This window comes from Mixophyes fleayi, chromosome 6 (assembly GCF_038048845.1).
Source record: "Mixophyes fleayi isolate aMixFle1 chromosome 6, aMixFle1.hap1, whole genome shotgun sequence".
In the NCBI taxonomy this organism is placed as follows: domain Eukaryota; kingdom Metazoa; phylum Chordata; class Amphibia; order Anura; family Limnodynastidae; genus Mixophyes; species Mixophyes fleayi.
This window is the reverse complement of record NC_134407.1, coordinates 58,185,582-58,213,106: the sequence shown is the minus strand read 5'-3', so window position 1 is coordinate 58,213,106 and position 27,525 is coordinate 58,185,582. Positions and strand designations below refer to the sequence as shown.

The following is a 27,525-nucleotide window of genomic DNA, read 5'->3' as shown; positions in this document are numbered from 1 at the left end:
AATGAAGGACTATTCGCAATCTAAAATGCAGGATAGCAGAACACATCAGAAATGTGAAAAAAGGACTAACTACACACAGCGTGCCAGATCACTTCCTGAATGTGCATGCAAAAAACCCCACAGGATTGAAATTCATCGGGATAAAAAAGGTGGAAAAATCCTGGAGAGGAGGGAATTACATAGCAGAAATAGCAAAAGAAGAAACACGCTGGATATATCATTTGAATACACTGACTCCAAAAGGCTTGAATTTAGATCTAGGCTCCTTTTTACATATCTGAAGGATATACAGCTTTACCATCTTTTCCTCTTTTTTTCTATTTCATATATATTTTATATCTATTTTCATTCTTTACTTTATTATATCAATTCTATTCTGTTCTATTTTATTGTTATTTATTCTATCTATGATCAATCATGATACATTAATCATTTATCATCTATAAACTGCTTTCAAGTTTCTCTATATAATGAGAATCAATGGTTACTAAACAACGCAAATCAGCTGTTAAATTCACAAGATTGCAAACCACGCCTCCAAAATTAAGAGGATTTATAAACGGAACTTGAACAGTGAACACTATTACATTGCCCTGAGGAAGCCCGCATGACGGGTGAAACGCGTTGGCTACAAGTTATACTTTTTATTCTACACCCATTTTGTTTTTATTTACATACACTTTGTATGAACGAGCTCGTTTTTTACATCTATTCTAACAAGTACCATCTGCGCATGTGCGACCATACAGAAGATTGTGACGTGCATCCACCCACTGGGAAGCCCAGAGACAGGCTACAGTGTACAGCATACTGGACAGTATGAGCAAAGCGGAATATTAACATCGAACACCAACATACCACTGGTAAGATCTTCTTCTAATATACTATTGACAGAGGGGATATACTGTACTGGACATTTAGCCAATAGGCGGAATACCGCCACCGCCACTGTACTGAACAATCAGCCAATAGGCGGCGAGCTGAAATTCCGCGAGTAATTACCGTATTAACGGTAAGATTTTTTGAGCACTCGTTTTTCAGCGTTAAACGCTGACAATTGAATACCCCCCTTAATGTCTAATTTTATCTGGTCTATACAAGCCATTCCTTGGAATGTTTTTATATCAATTTACGGAGTGACTACCTTTATGTCCATAGAAAATTTTTTCTCATTATCTAAATCGTTTTTTGATGTATACGATACAAGGTGTTGCTACCGAATTGCATATATGGAAAAATAAATTCACAATGCATAAGATAAACCAATTAATAAAAATGGCATACAACGATATAAAACAATAGTTTCTTGTAAAACAAAAAGGACTAAACACAGGAAAATGGTACACTCACAAATCATCAGATTTATGTCTGCTGGGAGAACATGAGTTCACTGGAACACTTCTCAATATAAAATAGACTCCCAAAAGTGAACAAAATCTATTGGATTTACAGGACATTTTAAACATGATTTAGAAGCCCACAGCCCCCTTCCACTGTGATGTCAGAACTAGAAAGTCTGTGCAAATGCAAAGGACATATTCCAGTGTCTTATTTCCCTTCATGCAAACTTATCCCAGATGCTCAGCCTCCTGTCACCCAGTTGAGATTTCCTGAGATTGGTACTGGGCACTCATCTGTAGCTACAACTTTATATCATGGGTAGGGCAGAAGAATTTAGAGACAAAGAGATAAACATAATTTAGTGTCTCCCTCTCAGGTTTTAACTCATAATTTGAAACAGAGTTCCTGTAAGCCACACCAAGCTAATATTATGAATTAAATCACTGAACACCTATTTGCAATTTTATAAAACTTTTAAGTTTCTTGCATATGACCGGAATACTATTAATTTAATGCTAGAGCAGCGGGCTTATCTATTAAATATGAAGTTTATTAATTCAATTTCAGGACTGAGGGAAATATTTGTTTAATTTAATGTTGGAGCTGGTTGGGCGATGGAAGCCTCTTTATTAATTGTGATTGCTACGGATATAAATGTCAGCCCTGCTTGGGGGAAGAAGGCCTAGAGTGTTCATTCATTGCTTGTCTTTCTAGTAGCTGAATAGAATCTCTGTTCCAAAGAAGGCCAGATAACCAGCAACTGATCTTAAGACACCAACAGGTATAGATGACTGCAAGTACAGGTACAAAAGAGACTGACTGCCAACTGTCCTGTTTCTTTTGGGAATGTCCACAATGTAAGAACAGTCGGCAGGAATGTCCTGCTTCCCCCTGCCTTGCTTGTGAAAGGGGAATTGTGTATACCTAACAGTAGTACATGTAATATTTCCGGTGTGTTTAAAGAGTAAAGTCTTTGGAGGGCACTTAACACTGTCAAAAGTGATAGCTGTAGTTGGCATTCAAAGGGTGTGGCTATGTGGGGACACATGCATTAACTCAGTTTCTGCCCATTTGAGTCTTCCAACTGACAATTTGGCCCCACCTAAAACTTGAATTCTCTTTCAGAGTAATACCCAGTCTGCCCATAATCAGCACTTAGCAGGAATGCCATTAATATGCCCAACTGCTCCCATCACCCAGTGGAAAATTTTGAACCCACACACATCAGCATCTTAAAAAACAGGTTCAATTGTGCAGAAGTAGAGCTTAAGTAAAAGAGCAACTGCAGTTTTACATACTTGCATTTCCTAAATGAACCCTTTTGAAATATCTTAATGCATTTTATTTATATTTAGAAAGTCTTTACAAAGAGTAAAAAAAAAAAAAAAAGACCATTAGTCTAGATCCTGTTAACTACAAAATGATTAATGCTGACATTGACAGTTATTTCTCTGAACATCTGTCAGGACTTCTGTTGCATTCTTATCCCAAGTAATTCTGGTCCTTATATTTTCTCATTCTAAATCCCTAAAAGTGTGAATTCAGGATATGTGTTATACAAAACTGTATGTTGCAGATTTCACTATAAAGATAACCCTGTTTTGAAGTGTTTGGACTGAAAAAAATAGGTCATCTTGCCGAGAAGACTAATGCCCAAATTTCGATGAGGTCTAAGCTCGTTATTGTGACAGGACACATATTACAGAAATAATGCTGTAACATTGTGCCAACATTTTCTTTTGTATAGTCAGGCCTCTTTTTGGTCAATATTGCCTTTCTTACATTCCCTGTATGGGAGATAGCGTATACTAACATACATAGATGCCACAGTTCTCTGTGTTTGTAGGGCTGTGATTACATATGTTGGACAGTTACATGGTCAACACCATAATATAGACAGGGCTGAAAAGTTGACAAAAATGACTTCAACAGTATTGTTATATTGACAATTCGAATGTGTACAGTATTATTAGGTCGACCACATACCGTTTGGAGCAAAGTAGCCCTATGTGTAATATTTGGTTATTACCTACACCGCTACTATCAAAAAAAACAGAATAGAACTGACCTCTTTCGCCTCTCATACTTAGTACATAGACTTGTGGAGATTTTTTTTTAGCAATGAAACACAATCTGATACACACAAATAGTATAACCATATGCCTAAGTCATGACACAGCCTCACTATAAGTGTTCCTTCATCTGCTCTCACTATAAATATGCTACCTCTTCTTCATTGCTACCTTCTTCTTGCTCCTGCTATTCATACACTGCCTATCACTATTTTAGACTTTGTCCACCCACTGCAGATCAATAGTCCCCTCTCCTGCCCGTCATATAACCTACTCTCAGTCACAGCCTTGGCAATACACACATCCAGTCACTTGCCCACTTATACCACTTTCATACTGCCGCCCCGGCAATATCCCGGGTTGTTAACCCGGGATATTGCCGGGGCACAGGGCAGTATAGATAAGAAAATTCCCGGGTCGGGCGGGTTCATACTGCACCTGCCCGACCCGGGTTTTAGAAAAAAAAAAGTGTAAAAAAAGATTTTAATTAAAAAAAAAAAAAAAAACATAAATGTTTACTTAACTTATTTTCAGCCAGCGGTGTCTCCGGTGCGTTGCCGGCTGTCAAGGGGACCTCTGGGTACTAAAATGACGTCATTTCTAATGGACTAGAAATGACGTCATTTTAGTACCCAGAGGTCCCCTTGACAGCCGGCAACACACCGGAGACATCGCTGGCTGAAAATAAGTTAAGTAAACATTTATGTATTTTTTTTTTTAATTAAAATCTTTTTTTTTTTAACTTCCCAAATTTTTTTTTTTACAGTATGAATGGTGAGACCCGGGAATTACATGGGTTGCACCATTCATACTGCAGGCGAGCGGGGTCCAACCCGGGAATTACCCCTCGCAAAATCCCGGGTCTAAGTCCCGGGATTTTAGACCCGGGATTCTGTGGTTGGACTATTCATACTGCACCAAGACCCGGGTTTTTCAGCGTGCCTCTGCAAAAACCCGGGTTTTTGGTGCAGTATGAATGGGGTATTATAGAGTTTAGAGTCACAATCTTTTCAGCAGATGACACATATCTGAAGGTAAATAGTGTAGGCATCATCATTTATTTATATAGCGCCAGCAAATTCCATAGTGTTTTACATCTGGGAACAAACAGTAATAAGACAATATTGGGTAATACATACAGACAGAGAGGTAAGAGAGCCCTGCTTGCAAGCTTACAATTTATGGGACAATGGGAGTTTGATACACAAGAGTAAGTGCAACATCATATTATATATTTTTCCAGCTAGAATGCAAAGGTATAAAGTATTGAGTGGGCTGTATGATCAGTCACACACCAATGTTGGTCAGAGGCAGTGGCAGACAGGGTCTAAAAATATTAGTTGCCAGGAGACAAAGGGGGCCCTCCCAAAAGTATAAGGTTATCATTTAATTTTTATAAATACAATTTTTTTAAAAAAAACATAAGTAGAAAAAGGGTATAATTAAAAATTTTAGCAAAATAAATGTATATTTTTTAGTAATTACAGTGTACATATATTGTATATATTACTGGAAGTATACAGTAGATACTAAATGTAAATACAGTTATAATTGATCTTTTTTATTTTAAATAAATGGTGGATATTTTAAAATAGTTTGCTTGTACTGAACATTTTGTACTTTGCAGGTAGTTCAAAAGCATATTTCATGTAATCCATTATATTAAGAGCAATTGTTTGAATTCACTAGAGGATTGTGCTAATCTGTCAATAATTGCTTCTGCATCCAATTCATATAACATTTCCTTTTCAATGGTTTGTTTTTCATCCGTATTCTACTGTGAAGTTTTGTCATTATATTTATTTACAAAATCCAATGCCTTTCTGTGAACGTTATGAAATGTTCTTGGCTGTTCCTTCAACTTTATTGTAGCTGAATCCACTAAACTCCATGCAGTAAACATATCTACACCACTTGTCTGTAAACATCTTGAACGGGGCTGTAATTGCAAATATTTATAGTAACTAAATGCTGTCAATATTGTTTCAAACTTTAGAAGACTTTGAAGTAAAATATTTTTCTTCTTGTTTTGTTTTTGCATCAAACTTTTCTGAATCTTGTATCATTGATAACTATGTCAATAGATTTACAAAAGTACTGACATCAGCATCATCAAAACATCTAAATATAGTTGTTGCTGCATTTGATTTTCCTGACAATCTTGTCTCACAAATTAGCTTAAATAATTTAATTTTTTCTTGTCCTAGATGTTTTCCAACAACTTCTATCCATACAGCCATTCTCTTGTATGATATTTTCACAAATGTTGCTAATTTCTGGAGCAACTTGAAAACAGAAACTGCAGGCACGAAACATTTTGTTGTTTCAGTTAACACCAAATTCAAGACATGGACATAGCATCATATATGAACATTCTGATCAGTCACATCAGTAATTTTACAATTTAATTTGTAAAACCATTATACCGGCCATGGTAGCTTCCACCTCCATCTGCAATATCAGATAAACATTTTTTGGGATCAATTTTCAGATGCTGTAATGTTTCAGTCAATGGGACATATTTAATTACCTTTTCGGTACGCGGCTGCACGTGTAAAGTGACAATACGGAACTGCAACATCGCAGATTTCCTTTCGCAACCCTATGGGGTGCGCATGGAAATCTGCGATGCTGTGGTATCGAGACTCATGCAGCCGAGCATAATCGCGAACCGAAAAGCTAATTGAATATGCCCCAATATATCAAAAAGTCCCTTTCCTGTACCATCATTACTTGGCACAACTGAAAGTGGTCGCTCACAGATAACACCTTTAAGCACATACCGAAAAATAATGCTAAACCGATTTATGCTATGCTATGATATGCTTTTCCATGCTGGTAGGGGTAATATTCCTGAAATTAAAACTTAATTGAAAATACTCCACGCTGGGAAAAATGGACATTTACAATTAAATGTTGAATCCAGCTTTTGTCATAAGTTGTCTATTTGTAGTTTTGCATTTGATAATTTGGTTGTTATTATTGTGTTGCTGTATCCTGCATTTTGTTTGTAAACTGTTGTAGCATATTGTAACAAATTTCTACAATACAGTAGCGTGGTCCATTATGTATTTCTCCTAGAAATACATAATGGACCTTGCTATAAGTACACGTCGATGGGAATATGTATTATAGATGCATCTATTATTAACAGCAATTTTAACAACCACAGTAATTTTAACTGCAGAGTAAATAAAAGGTGTCATTATTTATTGAACCTGCATTATGTGTATATATTATTATTTGAGACTGCAGCTTAAATATACTACTACCTAGTATTTTTGCACTAATTTTATACAATAAAAAAAATACATTATATTTAAATTAAAGGGCATAGGGCCACAGTATATAAAAAATATTAAATACAATCATTTTTTACAAGACATCAAACACAGCAAGTACGAGGTGAAGAGCTGATGAAGCACACTCAAACTGAGGCCGACGCAATGGAAAATATTTGCTGTCTTTGCAATGTAGTTTGAAAGTTTGATACAAAGTGGACTCCGGCTGCACGTCACGATCCCAGGCTGGGATTCCCAGCTAAGCTTCATTGCGCAGTCGCAATAGTAAAGATCTGAGCCTATACAACGTATGCGTTGGCCTCACATAACCCGAATCAGAATTATTTTTTAGAGTTATTTATTTATTATATTCTTAACTATAAAGTATCCTTGAAAAATTATTTTATTAAAATAGTAATCAAACGTAAATTTTAGTTGCATACATTAATAATATTGAAACTTCTATTATATTTTCAAGCTAATAAAAGGTCATTAACATTTTTAACATATTGTCTAATGTTTAAGGGGGCACTTGCCATCGGGCAAGCTGACACCCTGGCCAGTCCAGCACTGGTCAGAGGATTGTTGTCTTGTGTTAGCTGTGCAGAGGGTGGTAATAGGGTTACCTAGGGAGATTAAGATGGTGGTTGAGGAATACTATAAGCTTGTCTAAAGAGGTGGTTTTTCGGAGAATCGGCATGCTCATCGGAACTTTCAGTCGTTGGTAAAATAGTTAAAGATATCATATCAGGATAAATTTTCTGTAGTGTGTACCCAGTTTTACCCTCCGATTTATAGTTCAGCTAGGACAAGCCCTCCCTCCGCAGCTCTAAATCATTCTGCACATTTTAAACTTAAGCTGGGTATACACTAATGCAATATTAATCCAGATGTGTTTTCTATAACAAATAATAAAGCATTGTTTCCTGTGGGCACCCATGGCCAACACCATCCTGAGATGCTGTTAGCAATTGGGACATCTGCTGTCCTTGGTAAATAGGCCTCCCACGCTTTGTATGGGGAAAGATGCGCTGTCCCAGCCTTGTGCCCTTACTAACTCTGAAGGGTTTTGTTTGCTGCGTCTGACAGTATAAAACTGTATTCATAATTTATTAGTAAAGCAGATAAAGAAAAATACTTGCAAGTAAACAGAGCAGTTAAGTTTCAATATAAATAATATGGTGGTAAATAGACATCATCCAACTTGCAACTTAACTGCAGAAAAAAATCCAACGCTGGATGTTGACATAATCTAACGTTAAAATGTGATTGGCTGTTCTGCTTTACATCATATACACATTTTCTTAATCTATGTCTAGAGATAACTTTAGCTACGGCTGTTTTAATATCGCTTTTGTTGCTATTACTGCTAAAATATTTGCAGTAATGACATTTTAGTATTTCCGATGAAAATAATGTTACTATATTTGTGTTCCATGAATTTGGCTATGGATGTAGATGCCCTCCGTAGCTCTGTCATTTGCCCATAATATAATATAATTTACACCACGTAATTGTTAAAATTATGCTTTCTTACTATTAGCAGTAAACATGTCATTTTGACACTTCTGCCATCTAAATGTACCACAGTATAGCTGTCTGTGGGTACTCTGTATTGCATTTGTCTTTTTATTTTGAAAAAAAAATCTATTGCATAAGATTTATGACAGCTAGCGCAAATTGTGTATTTGTGAGCAAATGTCATAATTACACACATTTTATGCCATTCCACTTACTTTCTTGCAAGCAATATGAAAACATATCACTTTGCGAGTGAAGATGGTGTAGCACATGATGTTCTGCACATAGAGTTAGTTTATGCAACAGACATTTCAGTTGGACAAATTAATGTTGTTCTTTGACTTTAATTATCCCTGTGCAATCCCATGCTCTATGTACAATGGTGTGGACCCTTTGTGGCACCATATAAATAAAAGATAATAATACACAAAATTAGGCATGAAGTTTAAAATGAGTTGTGTTGAGAGTGTGCGGAGGCCTATAGATATTTAATTCCCTGGATGCATAATTTAAGAATTATTGAATGAAAGTATAGGTGTGTGCAATTTTACCTATATATACACTATAGTGGGAAGCAGAAGATATACCTTTTTAGTATAATCTAAAGGTTCAAAACAAGTAAACAAATTGGTTTTATTATTTGAGAATGACAAAAGTCCATAGGTTGTTAATAATGCAGAACACAAATCTAAACAAGATCACCATCCCTATTTGCACAGCTTTACAGCAAGAATACCCTCTTCATACACTGACTCTATTAATGGGGCTACACACAATTTTAGCAACATGTACCATACAACATAACAGTCCTAGGTTGCTCTGTACATGCCTTATTTTAAGTAGTTAATAGGGGAAGATCTTACTGAATGGGTTTGTAGTTGAGCAGATTGATGCCATGGACAATTTTTGTCCCAAATATTGTTCTTTATGCTGTACTCACAGACTTAGCCCTCAGCTGCTATCCTTGCTCTGTTCACAGAACCTTTCAGCAATCTCCCAACAGACACACCCACTACCCTGCTCAACAGGCTGTAGTCACATGATCTCTGCCTTTAATAGGATACATTCAGGTGTAACACATTATCTGCCCAGGTGCATTCAAAAGACACAGTGGAGGAAGGTTTGCATTTCAGACCCATAGCTATGAGCTATTCCAGTGCCATTACACAAATCAGGGGGAAAACAATAACACTTTTCTATTGGAAAGTTGCTTTACCTGATTTTTTTCAGCATTTCCCAACATGCCTTACATGGGGATGACAGACTTCTGTTGTATAGAGATCACTAGAATGCTCTAGAACAGAGGTGCTCAAACTAAGTCCTCAAGAGATACCAACAGTTTATGTTTTCAGGATTTCTTTAATCATGCACAGGTGAGTTAATTTATTTTTTTGGGTTAGTAATTATCCCACCTGTTTCTACAGACAGAAATCCTGAAAACATGACTTGTTGGTAGCTTTTGAGGACTAGGTTTGAGCACCTCTGCTCTAGAATGTATTAAGGTCACTAAAATGCTCTCTGTATTGTAAATAGGTTAATTGAATGATCTCTATATTATAGAGAGGTCACTAGAATGATTTGTTTATTGTAAAACAGCCACTAGAATGTGAATTCTACTGATCCTGAAAACAAGACCTGTTGGTAGCTGTTGAGGACTGGGTTTGAGCACCTCTGCTCTAGAGTGTATTATATATGTCCCTAGAATAGTCTCTGCATTAAATACTAGTCAGATGCGGCCATATTGTATTTGATTACAGCTCTTTAAAATTATTTTTTTTATTGGCCATATAAAACTACACACATATTAGGCAAGCTACACTCACACAGTTTGTATCATGGCCATTTTTCCATTGCAGCACCCTAATAGAAAAGTCTGAGCCACAAACCTTGTTAGCCCTTATTTTACCATGTAGTGCCCATGAAAATAAAATCTTTCATTTTAACATGTCTGAAGAGAAAGTAAGTCACCACTTCTTTTTTGTTATAGGAGAGGTAAAATCTTTGTAACTTCCTTGTAAAATCTGATTTGGTGAATTGCTATGATATCACATAGCTCTTCAAGTGTTAAACACTAAAGCTTATATAAAGCAGATTAAAGTCAAATATTTTGCATATTCTTATAACGGCAAGCAGGTCTTTCTAACACAACCTCAGCCAGGGGCAGAGCTACTGTGGGTGTTGGGGATGTAGCTGCTACAGCACTCGCAGCTGCTGGTCTCCCCTGTCAATTCCTCCGTACAGCTGCAGCGGGGCTGCGGATCATTTCTCACCTCCTCTGGATTTCTGAAGTTCCTTGTAGTGATCAGGCCTTGGCTGCTGTCATACTAACCAAAAGGAAATCTGTAATTGGCTGATTCGTATTGGTTACTGCAGGGTTTCCTAAACCCAGTCCTCAGGGCTCCCTAACAGTGCAGGTTTTCCATATCTCCTTGCTGGAGCACAGGTGTATTCATTACTGACTGACACATTGTAACAGATCCGCAGGTGGTCCTAATTATGTCACATGTGATCCGGAAAACCTGCACTGTTGGGGAGCCCTGAGGACTGGGTTTGGGAAACCCTGGGTTACTGTAAAAGCAACCCCAGACTGATCACAGGTGGGTCTCTGTGCACTGATCAGGGAGGAGATGCCTTTTATTGAGCTAGTCTAACATGGGATGTAATTTGGTGCAGGTATTTTGTGGCACTTTTGCTTTTATGGAACTACAAGACCTAGAATGATGTGGCAGGACATTCTGGCACATGTAGTTCCGCAACAGCTGTAGAGCCACAGATTGTCTCAACTTATTCTAAATATGTTATCACAGGTGTTAATAATAAAGTTTCGTGAAATCAGAGCATGGGGGGGGGGGGTCATAATAAGTAGTACTATTGTATGAAATATGATAGTTCTAATAATTCTGACATTTAATAATGTAGTGCACAGAGAATGTTTGCAAATCCACTATAGATTACAGGGGGGGAGAGGTAGCCATCACCCATGCACCAGCACAGACCCTAGACCACCACCAACCTTAAACCAGCAGCACAGACTAAGGGGGGAATTTAAGTGATGGCGATGTGGCACATGGACATTGTGCCGTGCACATTGCCGGCAATTATGGTAGAATTCGCTGCAAAGTGTCTCCAGATGTTCCAGAAACACTTTGCAGCTAATTTAATCCCCCCCCTAAGAATCAGGAGATCACAGATATTCATTACTTAAAAGTATGATTAATAACATATATTTGCATTTTTTGTCTAGCATGCTAACAATTGAATAATAAGGTTGCATGGTATGTTTATAACATTGTTCATAAGATTGCATTATTATATCTTTATCTGATTTCTACAGTGTAGAAGCTGTTTGCGGCGTCTCATCTTTTTTTAACCAAGCATGTCCCTGATTGGATTACAAATATGGGTCCCTTCTGGCTGAAGACTGCAAGCAACTAGGGGGCCCTTCTGGCCAAGAAGAACTGAAGACATTTCAAGCAGGGACTTTGGTTTTACAAATACTTTTGGGAGATTTCAAGCAGGGACTTTGAAAACCATGTCCATATAAATTTGTATCCAAGCATTTTTGATTTAAAAGCTGCTGACGAAAGAAGAAGAAATCTAATTGGTAAGTATTTTGGGGTTTTCTTATTTTTAATAAATGTATGTGGTTGTTAAAAGGGTGTTGTGGTTTATTTAACATTTTGTATTGTGGAACTACAGGTCCCAGCCAGCTGTGGGTGTCAGGGAATGTTGGCACTTGTGGTTCTCCAAGTGCCAGCATGCCCTGGCTGCCATGGGTATGCTGGTGTTTCTAGTTATACAAGCATCAGCATGCCCAGATTATTTATGGCAGCCCGGGCTGGCTGGGACTTGTAGTTCCACAAAACAAAATGGCATCTGTTTGTTTTTTTAACTATATAATCTCTGTTATTACCATACACCCACCACCCAGCGGTGTATGAAGAGCCCTAGTGCTTTCAGCACTGGGCTGGTTGTACCTAGAGGGGGGCCCCCGCTTGTTTTTTTCGGCGGACCCCACTCCCTAGGGAATCCAGCCCAGCGTTGAACAGCCTGGGGTTGGATGTCATTATGGCAGGGGGACCCCTGCCGAGTGTCCCCCTGCTATATTGCCACTCACCCCAGGCTGGTTTGCTTAGTGCTGGTAAAGTGAAATTTTTTTCCCCCGATTTTCACTCAACTAGCAGCAGGCTGGCAGCACTAGGGTTAATAGTTGTAGAACGGGGGACCCCACGCTTTTTTTTTTTTTTAACTTAGCTTTTTTAAACTTTTGACAGTTTCCTGGACCTGCGGTTGTATAGGCAGGGGCAGTGTAACAGTGATGTATTTACTAAACATGCAGAAAACACATGAGAGTTAGCTAAACAGGTGAGTGTTTGACATCGCAGCAAATCGCCAGAGACAGGGGCGGGCTGGGCAGGGGGGGCATCGCCCCCCCCGGAAACAATATTGCCGGTTTTTACCGGCGATAAATGTGATGCATGAGTGATGCCGCGTCATCAATGATGCGGCCGCATCCTGTGTCATGTGATACGGCCGCCTGTGCGCCCCCCGGGCTGACATCTGCCAGCCCGCGCCTGGCCAGAGATGACCAGCGATTTCTATGATCAGAGTAAAAATCGCAATTTAATACATCTGGCAACTTGGGGACTAAAATCGCGGGTTATCACCCTTTGCAGCGATTTTAAAACGCTGAAAAAAAATCGGACCTCGATACATTTACCCCCCTGAGATGATCTGAACCTACCTATTTTTATCATGCAATGTTTTCTAGAAAATTTATAGTATTGTTTCCTAAGAACATAATGCCATGTTGCCTGACAATGATTTTTATTTATTTTATGTATGTGGTTATTTGCTGGGGTAGTGTAGTAAATTATCAGAGTGTACATTTGTATTTAGGAAACACGAGAATTTACACTTAATTCCCAAGCAATAAGCGAGTGCAAATTCTGAATACACTTCAAACCACTGAAAATCCTGTCCAACAAACAGGAGATTCTGCCAAACTTCCTGTACCAAACAGGACTCTTCTGTGTTCAGCGAGGTTCAACTGACTGACATAAGACCCCTGAATTATTTGCTAAGGGGTAGAGATCAGCGCCTGAACAGACCCATTCAGCTTCTTCCCAAGAGTGCTGCTCACCATACAGGATATTTGAAAAAACAAGTATGGAGACATAATTGTTAAATCTATCCATTTGGTCTGAAGGAAGCAGACCATTCCAAAATAGCTGGCCTCTCAGCACAATCAACATCTAAATTATAGTGACATCTTGAATGTAAAGCAGTGCTCCGTTTTATTGAGGAGGTGGGGGGTCTATCCATCTTTTAGCCACTGAACAAAGTTGCTATGGACTTTTCTACACAATGCCAGATGTTCTTGCTTGTGGCTTTTATATTTAACACGCACACACACACATATATATATATATATTATTATTATTATTATTAATAATCTCTCCGATTGTTATGGGTCTATAACAATATTGTTCTCTTGATTTGATCTTTCAGTCTTAGCGGTGGGTAAAGGCATGGTCTATATATGTTGAGAAATGCATTTGTCTCGTAAGAAGCAAGTAAATATAATAATTCACATATACAGGTATTAGACCAACAAATGGCAATACTAATATAAAGTCACTTAATAGGCTCTTCGGTCTTCACATGCAGCCAGTATGGCCTATAAACACTGTGACATTGAAGAGGAGCCCAAAAATGGTAAGAAAAATAACACAAGAGGGGGCAGCATGGCAATTCAGTCTGTCTTCCCTTTTATGATCCAGGAAATAAACTACTAACCATCTCAATCAATATTTTATAGTATTGGCTACCGGTAAACTGTATTGTTTCATTAAATTAATCATGGAAGCTATATTATACATTTCTGCACATTAATTTATTGCAACAGGACAGATTACTATGCAAACTTGCAAGAAATAGTGAACAGGCATCTATGCACAACTTACAACATTAAATGAGACAGATCTTCAAATGAAGTATTTTACTACATACTTAGATACTGTTTACTAAACTGTGATAATAAATATTGCAATTAAAATTACAATACAGACATCACAGTACTATCAGTTTTACTAAATGTAACTAAACTTGCCAATTCTTATGACAAATGTAATACATTAGATTTTTCATGTACTTATCTCATTTTCCAAACAGGCTTACAACATTCCAGGATCCAGACAAGCAGCAACTGTGCTTAAGACACCAGCCGCCACAGAAAGTGAAAGCCTCAAGAACAGGTAGGAGACAGTATCGGACTAGAATCAGTACAGTCTGCCAAATGTACTGATTCTGGTGGGGCAGTCCCGCTCAGTCAAGACTTTGACACTACTGCATGATGGTCATGCCCACTCAGGTGACAAAGGAACCTCTCTCTAGAAATCCTGCATTTGCCTCTGCCCTACCCCAGCCCCACTCCTCAATACCTACCATGTGGCATGTCAGATGGAAAGAAGAATCACTAACCCGATCATCTGAGTGATTCATCTTGCCTTCTGACACTGTGCAAGAAGGACAGACGAATCACTCAGTTGAAGTGACTGGGACAAATATTCTTCTTTCCTTCCACCCTCTATAGTGATAGTGACTGGCCACATTCCCTCTGGTGACTGCCCTTCAGCAAACACTATTTCACGGCACCTACTGTTGCATTTCCCAGGTGGGCCCTTCATACTTCAGTCCACCACTGAACCAGGGTACTGACACATTTTTTTATACATATTTTATAACCTCCCTGACCATGCTGGGGGGTTATTTGGTTAATTTATGCATGAGCCACACCTCTATGGAAGCCCCTGCTTTCAATTAGCTTGGTGTCCTTCCTTTAACCAGGTGTTTTAATTTTTTGTTCACTATAGGTGTGGGCTTTACATACTTGCCAACTTTTGGCTCTTGCTGTCTGGGAGGTGAGGAAAGGGGGTGTGGAGAGGGCGATTGATGAATCGCTGCATTTTGACCCCTTCCCCCGTGATGCAATGATGCGTACGCAGGGGGGCAAAATGATGCGATTCCTGGAGAATCACGTCATGGCGCCTGTAATGCTGCCCACTTCACTAGGAAGAAGGAAGATGCGGGAGGTTGCCATACTCTCCCGGGAGACCTACCCGGTATTCGAGAGTCTCCCGGACATTCCGGGAGAGTTGGCAAGTATGGCTTTAAGTTAGCCACTCCAAAACAATGACTCCAATGTGGCTTTTGCTGCATACTGCAAGTCTGCTCTCTCTGGACATATGCAGAGCGATTTTGTGCAAGCTATGCTACACAAACTGGTGTACATGCCACTCTGCATCAGCTAATTCAATGGTACATAGGTGGCCTCCAATTATATGTGATCTTTAAAAGCTGATTGTACCATCTTAGTTAAGATGATGGATACTAATGTAATCAATTAATATCAGTTTATATTTTCAATTCATTAACACAAATCTTTACACCTGCTTTTTTATTGCTCGGCAGTACACAGTTTTTTAAGTTGGTCAATTGTAAGGAATAAAGAAATTTTGATACAACGATGTAGGAAAATTAAAATGTGATACCGAAGAAGGTGTATACTCAAAGCCACTGTCTTAAAAATAATAGCTATCTGTCTTAAAAAAGGAAATTCAGCAATAAAATGTGAATAATGCCAAAGGGGGAATTATTATTGTCTAGTTAGAGCGTGACAGTCTATAAACTCTGCTAGACTCTGTTAATGTTTCATATAGTGACACACATATACAAGCCCATGTTACAAACCGGCACAACACAAATAGTGTAGAGATCCAATGTTCAGCATGCCGTTGTTAACCCTATGCGATAAAGGAAACACTGTGGGTCTGCTTCATAAGTCTTGATGTGTGCCGTATCTTGCATGAAATTGCTCTGTTCATGCTCACAAAAAGGACCTTACACCAGTGAATGCAATTGCATCCAATTTATGTCTAAGCACAAATAACACTTTCGACTGTCTACGGCTTTAAGAGTGGGACCAAGGCGGGAAGGGACGAACGCACGTAGGAGATGTTCAGTAAGGGATGCCGAGGTTGAGCGCACCCACAATCATCCGATTCAAGCTCTGGGCATCTCTGAGGAACGTGTCTTTTTAGCCGTATCATTGCACCAAATACAGGGCAGGTGTAAGTGCCAACTGACAGCGATGACAGATGCCTATGCATGCCATGTGCAAGTGTATGCAAGTAGGAGAAACTATGAAAATGCATTTTATGTACAGTTCACATTAAGAACATCCTGATCTATACATTTCATGTTAAAGTAAAATAATAATAATTTTTTAACATGTATTTTTATTATTAATTATAGTATTAAGTGGTTAATTTATGGAACAGGATCTTTTTTTGCCTTCGTTCTAATTGGACTTTATATTGCACATAAGCAGCTGTGTATTCTGCAGGCCGTATAACCAGAGAGTACTTCTATCCATATTCAAATGGATATATTTCTTGAGATCTGCTTGTATTTGAATATGGGAGTATATGTGTGCAAGTTGCGTGCAATTTTTTTAAAATGTAAGTTGCTTTCACGTTTGGTTCGAAGATGAGTCAGGCTCTGTATTTTCTATTACAATTCTACGCATGTTAAAAGCCACTGAGGATTTGTGTGCAGCTACTAAGTTCTGTAACTTTACAAAAGCAGAAGGCCGTGAACATACGAACATAATATCACTTAACACTTGAGTTATGTTTTGACATATTTACATATTTGTTATTCCTATAAATGTTAGAAATCACAAAACAAAATTAGTATATCATTCATGGGATGAATTAAATTTGCAAAAGTACGATTGAATCAACACGGCATAATAAATCATGTACATTAAAGCTTATTTTCTTCTTTATTAGCCTGAGTTTCCTATTGCCATTATTACACTGCAAATCACTCCTCCCACTGGCAGATGGGGAAAACTGCAGTGGATTTAAGACTAGTAAAGTCCTCTAATCCCTTTTTCAAAAGCCAGCTCAACAGGCTAAGTACCTCAAGCCTATACATCTTTTATCCTATATGGCAATTGGCAGGTTAAGAAGAAGAATTTAGCAGCAAATGAGAGTATGAAATAAGTCCACAAAAAGATTTCAAACATTTATAGATGACCAGCAATGAAAATGTATTGCCTAATTGTAGCACATGTGTATTCATTTTATGCTTCCTGTGCATTCTACCTACTGCCGAAATCCTGCTTTCTTTCTTGTTTGGATCAACCCCCATGCAGGGTTCATTGCAATGCTCGTGTGTCCACACAGTGCTGAAAGCCAATCCACAAAAACTCATGATGTTGATTTTAATTTTATTTAGGGGACTCTAATTCTTTCTTCAGAATAGAGAAAGGATTACCACCTCCCAATTGAACTTATGAAGTGACAGAATAGACTTCACACCATACCTTCATCTGCCTCCATAAGGGGACTTTATCAGTGTCCACATGAAGGAGAACTTAGAGAAGAAGTGCATAGTAATAGGAAGGATGTGAAGGATAGGACAGCTGCTACCCAGGTAGTTTTAATCTGGCTGTGACCCAGAGGTGTTTTGTGTATGTGGGCCTGTGTGCAAAAGTAATACTTACCACCCCACCCCAAATCACTGCTAATAAACTGAGATCGCAAGGAAACAAACCTTACAGAAGTGAAAGTTGCCCAATAAATTTATAGGTTCATAGCAGGTGCTTGAAAGGGTGGAGTTATTATGGAAGGAACAAACACAGAGAAACACCCCCCCCCCCCCCCCATCGTTATAGCACACTGCTATAACCATCAAAGGAGCTGCTATTTCTATTTGTACATGAAAATGTATGGTAAGCCACCCGCCCCGTCAAGGCGCTTCTGCTAATAGGGTGGTCCGGACTCTAAACAGTCCCTATATTTGGGCCATACATTTGTGTTTTTAAATGAGCACTAACTTATCAAGAGGTACCCCAAAAAGCCTCCAAATGGCAATACAGCACCAGCACTCCCCATCAGCTACTAGCGCCAACATGCCTCTCAAACAAACAATACAGAAGTGGAAGTTGTGCAAACAAACCTCCCAATGAACATGTGAATAATGCACACTCACACAGTTCAAAAAGTCAGGTTCAGAAGAAACGATTAATTAACCTAATTATGCATCATTTTTGTTTCAAGCAAAAGGTGTCATCAGAGGCACGTTATGATCAATATTGATTTGACATAGCGATATTCATGGCACTCTCATTCCTAGTGAATATATAGGCTCCACCCACAAAAAACTTTCGCTGTGTGCAGGTTAAGGGTGCACTTTAAATATTCAATAAACAACAAAATTACACATACACCAAAATAAAAACCACAAGAAACGCAAAATCCAGAAGACAATTCGGGGCAAATGAAACATCAATCATATACTAGCGGTTTCTGCTCTGGACACATAAAGTAGCATAAATTGGCTTGAATTGCCTATTGACAAACTCAAAGACTTCCTTACACTGAGGTTTAGGTACCAGCTCTGTGACTGCATGATCACCTCCAATACTTGTGCTGCTGTAAGTTAAGCATTCTCTTTTATTACTCAGTCTACCGTTGGGCTCTGAGCTTCTTGAGGTCTGCATTCAGTGCTGGCTCCTGCCTGGACAACTTCCTCTAGCATAGGTCCAAACCTTCCTAATTCCGTCAGGACTTTCCACTTTGTCTCACTGTCAAATGTCCAACCTTCACCATCTTGTTTTGTCCTGTGAAGGAGAGCCACACTGGGACTCTGGACTCGCAGCATATGGAGGGGGTAGAGGTGCACTAATCCACATTACAATTTGTGAGTGATGCCAGCAGTCAACAGGCAACACTCAGTCCTTACCAACTTTTTACTCTTTCTCCCCGGGAGATCCCAGAGGGGAGGTGAAGTATGAGAATGAAGGAGGGCAGGGTGTGTCTTTTTGGCCCCAGACCCCCATGACACAATAAGCATCATTATGCTGCAGGGGGTGAGGCCAATCGCGTCATTGAGGCTCCCATCCTGCCCACTCCACTAGGAAGTGGGAAAGATGCGGGAGAATGTCCTGCTCTCTCAGGAGTCCTGGGAGACCTTAACGAAATTTGGAAGTCTCCTGGACATTCAGGGAGAGTGGGCAAGTATGACTTAATCTTGCAAGTGAGACCTGGTGACATCACAAGCATAATATTGTAAAATTGCAAGCTGTGCAACAGAGTCGCTACCTGACCAGAGCAGAAAAGTTAATCTATTATAGACATACTATTAATCAGTTGTGCTGAGGACATCTGACTATTCTGGGACATGATCTGGGGGAGATTGAACTCTGGATATCATGATGATCATGGTGAGAATGAGAAAATTTTGCAAAGCCACTCATTTATGAACCACAAAATTTGCAGCCTCGCAATGCTTCTTTCTGTGCAAAGTACAACTTCACTTCATTAAATCATTCATTTTGTGGATTGATGGATACACCAGAGGGTGGAAAATAAATTTGTCACATCCAAATCTAGCCTACTACCATTCCCTTTATTCATTTAAACTTTAGTTTTTCTCCTAAAATATTGAGCTGTGAGAAAACAACGGGACTGTCTTTATTTTATAGTTGGTCAAAGTGCATCTTGCAATATGCTTTCCCGCACAACAATATCTTTATGCATGTCAAAAGGTTCACTATAAAAAGTGTCACCTCTGGACCTTTGGTATGTGTAGTGACTGGTTGAGTGCCCTATCCACAGCATGACCTGTGCCCATCACACCAGACTGAATTTTCAGTATATAGATAAGTGTTTTTTTTAATCTTATAGCTATCAATAGTAGATAACTATTTTGTTTGTTACAATTTAATCAAATATATGCGTCTCTTTAAAATCCTTATATTCCTGTTACTGAATATATCTTGCTCTCTGAGACTGCTAATATGGGAATCTTGGCAATTAGTTTTGCTAAAAATGTATAAATAATACAGCTCAGTGGTTCTCTGGGAAAATGTCCCTGGGGCCACAGCCATGCACTAGTGTCTGCAAGGTAAACATAAAGCTACACAGCACAGATTTAGGCACAGGACAGGTGACTGCTTTGTAGCTTGGTGTATAATATATTAGCATACATTGATCACCATGTCATACTATTCCAAATATCCATCATATAATACAGACCCATTTGACAAGTAAACAATGGAGCCCACTCACATAATTTATTCCTAATCTAATTTATGTCCCACTACACATAATTATAAGTAAGCGACCAGGCTGCCCATAACCTTCATCAACAAGCAACCTACACTATCATTGTCATCCTCAACCAACAGGTCACGTTTTCAGGATTTCTGGAATAATTACTGACCCAGAAAAATAGATTGACTCACCTATGCATGATTAAAGAATTCCTGAAAACATGAACTGTTGGCAGCTCTTGAGGACTGAGTTTGAGCACCTCTGTGCTATTGGCTTATTTACTAGTAGATTCCAACTGGAGATTTTTACAGACATTCTGTATACACTGATTGGCTTTTGGTGTTCACTAGAGGAAAAGCAAACAGCATCAAAATAACTGCTGTGTCAAAGTGAAGCCAAATGTACTCTTAATGCCATATAAAAGTTTAGCACCATTATGTTCTGTGGAAATATAATTTAATATTGGAGTAACTGAGATCTTCCAAAGGTGTAATTTGTAAAGAAGCAGGCCCATTCCTGTTTCCTCACCCTCCAACACCCCCCCCCCCTCCCCCGATGATAATCATCACAGGGTCATACATCACAGTGACCGAGAATCCCTTTTGGATTCTCTAGTACAGGCTGGCAGTTGTGCAGTGGCTGTGCCGCTTAGCGAGTGTGCAGTACACCATGGGTCTGGAGCATGCTCAGTAGGCTGCGCGTCTCGAAACCTGCACGCACATACACAATAGACATAGGTAAGTACGTGATTATGTGCTGTTACACTTGGGTGCAGTGAATGATGACAGCATTGGACTTGGTTTGGAAATGCCACTCCTGACGCTCCTTCACTCACTTGGGCTTCTACTCCTCGAAAATGACTATAGTTCTTCAATGTCAAAGAGGAAAGGACCTGTACCATTACACATTATTAAGACACCTTTTGTACGTGTTCCTAATCTGCCTTGTTAATAAAAATATTAGCTTTTTAAATTACTGCATTATTTTTACTATATCCCTTGTATAGCTGACGTTACTTGAAACAAAAGTGTCTAATGTAGATGTTCCTACACTGGACACCAAGGAACTATCTTTGAGGTTTAGCATTCTCATAAGTTCTTATCAATGGCTATTATACCATCTTACTTTCATGGTTAATGTGCCCTCCAATTAGGATTGGGTAAGACTTTTGTAACTCTGTATCATGATAGGGTAATAGTAGGTGCAATATCTGGTACATTGGCTGTATTAAGTGTTTATTAGTACTATGTACTTCACCATTGGATGTCTCTGTTGGTCATATCGCTCATATAGACCAAGGCTCGGAAAACAACAGTGATATAGAAGGCCACTATCCTTTCATAGTGAAGTTATGTATATATCTAATCATTCTTATGGACTTAACATTAGGATCATAATTTTCTGGATTTCGTTGACTGTATTTTAGGTATATGTTTACTTTTAGGCTCTGGATTGAGTAACCATATTATATATTTGCAGTGCCGATAATCTTCCTGTTTACAATTGATATAGAATGTGTCTGATTATACTGATTCAAGACTTGACTCTGCAGCCCATTAGAAACATTTTAAAGGAATAAAATGCAGGTGGCCCAGTGACCCAGCCCAAGGAAGCCCCCTATGGGACAGGTCCGATCCCATAGTGGGCAACTTCCCAGCCCAGCTAGTCCCTGATACTGAGCATTAAATCTCCTATATGTTAAAAGAATCTGATTTGGCTGACTGGAGATCCCTTCACGCACCTGAAATACCATGCACTGACCAAAAGGCTGATAATCCAAGCTCCAGATATGTATCTAAGAAGAACAGAAAAAAAGTTAAGAGTTAAAAAGAGAAAACAATGATTTAACATACATTGCACATACAAGTCAATAAATACAATTCATCTGAAAGGAAGAAAATCCTCCTAATCTATTTCTGATTCATTATGCATTCTGTAATGTCCACAAGTACAGCAGTAGGTCAAGAACTATAGCCATGTTAGTAGTGGTGTTTCTCTTGGAACTGTGTTTTCTGGTACTCAGTTTCCTCTAGGTCTTGTACGTGCAAATAGTTGTGAACTAGTATGGGTTCAACTAGTGAGCAACACATGGGCAAGAGTGGACAGACCCTATCAATCAAAACTGTTTCAAATCAGCAGGCATAGGCTGACGTTGATAAACAGGCAAAAGGTCAGTGCAGGCGGCTTGAATTAATGGTCAGAGGACAAACCAAGGGTCGGTAACAATATCCAGATAAACAATAGCACCCATGTCAGAACACAGAACTTAGACGGCACTAAGGCCTGGACTTCTATAGGTGTAGAGCACCATCTGAGGTGCACAAGACGGTCGTCACAGCATAAGTGCGCAAATCTGTAAGGATGTTAAGAAGCAGCTAATTAAACATTCATAACACAAATAATGATGGACCATAGGCACACAATGCATATTTTTGGTGTATGAACCGCTCCCTTACTTCATCCAATTGGAGGAGGACTTAAGGATGTATTCTGTTACATATGAAAATATCTCTAAAAACATAGATGTCCAAGTGATGCTTTAACTATTATGAGGTTTGTTTATGAAATAAAAAAAATACACTGAAGTACATTAATTTTATGGTACTGAAAGACATTTTTTTAAAACTAATCTTAGTAAGTGTTCTCCATGTCAAGCAATCTCATTTTGCCATATAATATAAAATTGTCAAGCACTAAGCACTCACATCAATCTTGAACCTTACTGTAACATGTCAGGAATACACAATGTTTGGAGCCTTTCATAGTATATTTGAACTGCAGATGTTAAGATGAAACCTGCTTAACATGATTTTACACATTTATCCTATGTTGAGCTACCCCTCTCTGTTCACATCCTTCGCTCACTAGAAAAAACAGTTTTCTGTTTCTCACAGGTACATTGTTCTGTGCACACCATCATCATTATCCTGTTTCTATGTCATTCTATGTCATTCCTGGTTGACTCATCACTCGGCATAATGTTCTCCAAATAGGTGTCTGGATTAAACCGGTTACATGTTGCATGCTAGCATCAAGACGTTCATATTGGTGCTGGAGAATTCAACTCATCAGCATTCCCGGTATATGAGTAAGAGAGGCAGACTTATCTTTCTGCAATCATCAGAAGCACGTTCCAGTGACTGAAGGTGAATATAAACTGTAGACAGAATTAAGACAAAACAAACCCAGCAAACACAATGGGGAATCCATATATTACCCATTACTGAGAACATCCTTTATACCAAAAAATCATCAAATCATCAAATGTATTATAGGCACATCCCCTTTACGAGTGATTTAAAAATATTATATGCATACAAATATTTTTGGTATAGGTTAAGGTTCTCAAAAAGGCTGCTTAGAAAATGGAGCAAATCTCCAAGCATGATCTTGTCATAAGCCACTCTTACTATAACACACTGGAACATATATTATACAAGCAATGGATTAGCAGATTTGTCATGTCTCTGGTTGCCCAAAAGGGTTCTAGCAGAATGCAGTCCAGTATCATATTTTAAAACAACTTTTTTATTTCAGGATGACAAAATACCAGCCATTACAATAGTAATCAGTCCTAAATAAAATACAATTGAAACCATGTAACTGAGTGTGTGTATACTGCTACAGATATCTATTGCTTTATGAAAACGAGAAAGGGAAGGGAAGGGAAAAGGGAAAGTTGATCATAGGAAGGAGAAAGAAAATAAAATAGAGTGAATGAAGGAGAGATAGGAGTGTCACCTATGTTCTTAGTAGGAATTGTATCTAGAGCTTATTTTAAGTATCACACAATCTATATATCACAAAGGGGCCTATTTATGAATGGTCGCATATGTCCCTCATTAAATAGCCTCCCTTATCGCAATGCTAAGTGATGATATTTCGTGGCCATTTATTAAAAAAATCATGCCGGGACAGCGTATCCGTTAGGAGGCTGTTCAAGCGATGACTTTACTAAACTACCAAGTAAAGTGTTCTGACCCAGAGTCTTTTCTGCGCAAGCACGACTTTAGGTCACGCATCCGCAGAACCATTTTGCAGTAGTTAACAGAGGGGAGAGCAGGAAACCTGCGGGGAGGGATCTGAAGATCCTTCTCCTGCGATGCCCTCCCTATAGGGCAGAGCCGCCAACATCATCTTCTGATGATGTTAGTCATCAGGGTCAAGCTCTGAAAAGTTAGACTGTTTGGAGCTTGTTCAATTGGCCCAGACCGCAGTCCCTATTGAGAATGATGGGGACTGGTTTAATGTGATACTTAACCTAATGTAGGAGATATCTTTGATATTTCCTGCCTTAGGCTTTTGCTAGAGGTGTTACTTTTAAAATGCCTAAACTCAATACACCCATAATAGAGCAGGTCTGCCCTGAAAAACTTTGTCCTCAGATCGGATTGCATTTATCTCCTTCCATGTAGATCATATGTTACCTTTTCCATTGATGCTATATAATGCATTCTGTTTTAACAGCATGAAAAGGAGGTGGTATAGATTGATTCCAATACATTACTATTAAACATTTTGCTACATGTAAAATGTGATGTAACCCCTGTCACTGTGTGTGTGGTCCTGGGGTGCATGGGTAGTTTATGCACCTCCTCACTTGTGATTTCTTCTCTGCCCTGGCTAGCGCTTGGGTGTGGGCATAATTGACCAAACATGCCTGCAGATGTAGGTGATAGGACAATGTCTCAAGAGGGTGGACACATGTGGTGCAGTAAGGTGGTGGTGCAGTAAAACAGTTCTCACAAACTTGGGCGCCAGACCATCTTTATATTACAAAATCCTTCTACATTCCAGCACATTCTATAATGGTTGCAATAATCAAGTACAGCTGCGGTCTCCTCCAGCACAGTTCTTAAACATTTAACATGTATATATTAATAGAACAGTAACAATTAAAGTGGTGCCATAACAAGGGTGGTGCGGTCCCTGTGACTGCCCAGGGAGCAAGACAGAGGGGTTGCCACGGTAGCCCGGTAGTTGTACTGGCAGCTTAGCTCACAATGTGCCCAGTTCAGCCATGCAAAGATTGTCAGAGCACGGCGAGTGCAGAGCTTACTGGGGATGCAGGCCTAGTCCCTTTAGTGATCGGCATGTAGTCACTTGGATCACATAAGGGGTGTGGCACATTGCACATGCGCTCTCCCTGACCTCTTCTCTGCTTCTCCACAGCTGTATGTGTGTCTACTTGGCAGACTTCCTCCTCCCCAGTCATTTTCTGCTGTCTGCATACTTCCCCCACCGCCTGCTGTGTGTCTGTCTGCCTGTATCTATCACCCCGTCTCTGTCTCCCCCCCTTTGTGTTTCTTGTCTCCAATTTGTATGTGTACCTCTCCCCCAATGTGTGCCTCTCTCCATCCCGTCCCTTTGTGTGTCTGCCCCTTTCTTTCCCCTTACTTTGTGTGCCTGTCTTTGTATGTGCACCTCTTCCCCTGTCTCTCTTTGTCCCCCACCTTCTTCTACTATTTGCCCCAACACTATTTTGCATGTAACGCTCACACCTACCCTTCTTCTTCACTTCTCCACTCTTCACTCCTTACCTTCTTCTTTCATGTATAGAATCCTGCTGGCTGCCGTCTCTCCTATTGCCTTCACTGTAAAACTATCAAACTCCATTCACATTACATTTTTCATACCACCTCTTCTAAATGTCCACTTGGACCACTGGATATTCTTGAGGATGACAGGAAAGCACAATCTTCTGATTGTAATTATACTTGTTGAGCTACTGAATAGGAATCTACGCACTAACCATGTGCTAATGGGGTTTTAAGTCACTCTTCCTTGAAGTTGCATGCACTAAAAAACAAATTGTTTATAGGATGAAAGGTCCTATTGCCAGTAAAAATGGGAGTTTTCGCCGGCGATAGTAATAACACTGATGGTGGTGAGACCAGTGCTTTTTAATATCTTTATTGTAGACATTGCAAATGGTATTCAAGGGAATGTATGAGGAATGGTCAAGAGAGTGGTAACTACAGTTTAATGCACAATCATGCACTTGGGTCTCAAAAATCCAAAAGGTAAATATAGTATTAATGACATAATAATGGAAACTACTGAAGAGAAAAGGAAACTAGGAGTCACTATTTCAGGTGACTTAAAGGCAGGTAAGCAATGTAACAAAGAAATGAGGAAGGCAAGTCAGATGTTTGGTTGCATAGGGAGAGGTATCAGTAGCAGAAAGAAAGTAGTAATAATGCCACTGTATAGGTCATTGGTACGGCCTCATCTAGAATACTGCATTCAATTCTGGAGGACATATCTCCAGAAGGATATAAATACATTAGAGAATGTACAAAGAAGGGCAACGAAAATGCATGGCCTACAGCACAAAACTTACCCGGAAAGACTCAAATATCTTAATATGTATAGTTTGGAGCAGATAAGGGAAAGGGGGACATGATAGAAACTTTCAAATATGTCAAGCATTTGAACAAGGTACAGAAGGGAAACATTCTTCAAAGGAAGATAAATATTATAACAAGAGGACATGCACAGAAACTGAAGGCAAGTATGTTCAGAAATATGAGAAAAAACTACTTCACAGAAAGGGTAGTGAATAAGTGGAATAGCCTCCCATCAGAGGTGGTAGATGCTAATACAGTAGAGCATTTTAAACATGCTTGGGATAGACATAAGGATATCCTTATAAAGAATAAATGGTCAAATAGGGTCTATGGTACCATAGGTTAATAAAAAATGGGCAGACTAGATGGGCCAAGCAGTTCTTATCTGGCGTCAAATTCTATGTTTCTATGTTCTATGAGATTTGCAAGCTTATGCAAGTGAAGGCTTCCCATCTCATGATGGCGACAGCAGGTGAAAATCATTTTAAAAATGCTTTAAACACTTTAAAGTGGAACGGTCGTCATAGAGATGGACAGCTAGTAATGCACTGCGGACCAGTGCTGTGAGCTCGCCCCCCAAGGAAACCTTTTCCAGCCAGCCCCTGCCAGTGTCACTATTTTTCCATCACACCCATCCCTGCCAGGCTTTGAAACTTCCTGCTGAGCAGACTATATGAGCATAGAGAAGGGGAACACACTGCCTACTGTGGCCCAGGTTTGGCAGATTAGAGGGGTGCTGTCAATTCCTCCTCAATATGTCCTTACTGGAGATTCCTTTTCGATTAGAGTGACAGCGGCCACAGGTAAGAAGGCCAGATACAATCACGGAGCT

General features: G+C 39.2%; 1 protein-coding gene across 3 annotated transcripts in view; it reads right to left on the bottom strand.

Moving 5' to 3' along the window:
• Positions 1-27,525, bottom strand: part of PSD (pleckstrin and Sec7 domain containing) — a 228,879-nt gene that overhangs the window by 153,037 nt on the left and 48,317 nt on the right. For all 3 annotated transcript variants that reach the window (XM_075216624.1, XM_075216623.1, XM_075216625.1), the window contains one exon: positions 22,085-22,138. The gene's annotated coding sequence lies outside the window, so the exon portion shown is untranslated. The remainder of the gene's footprint in view (positions 1-22,084; positions 22,139-27,525) is intronic.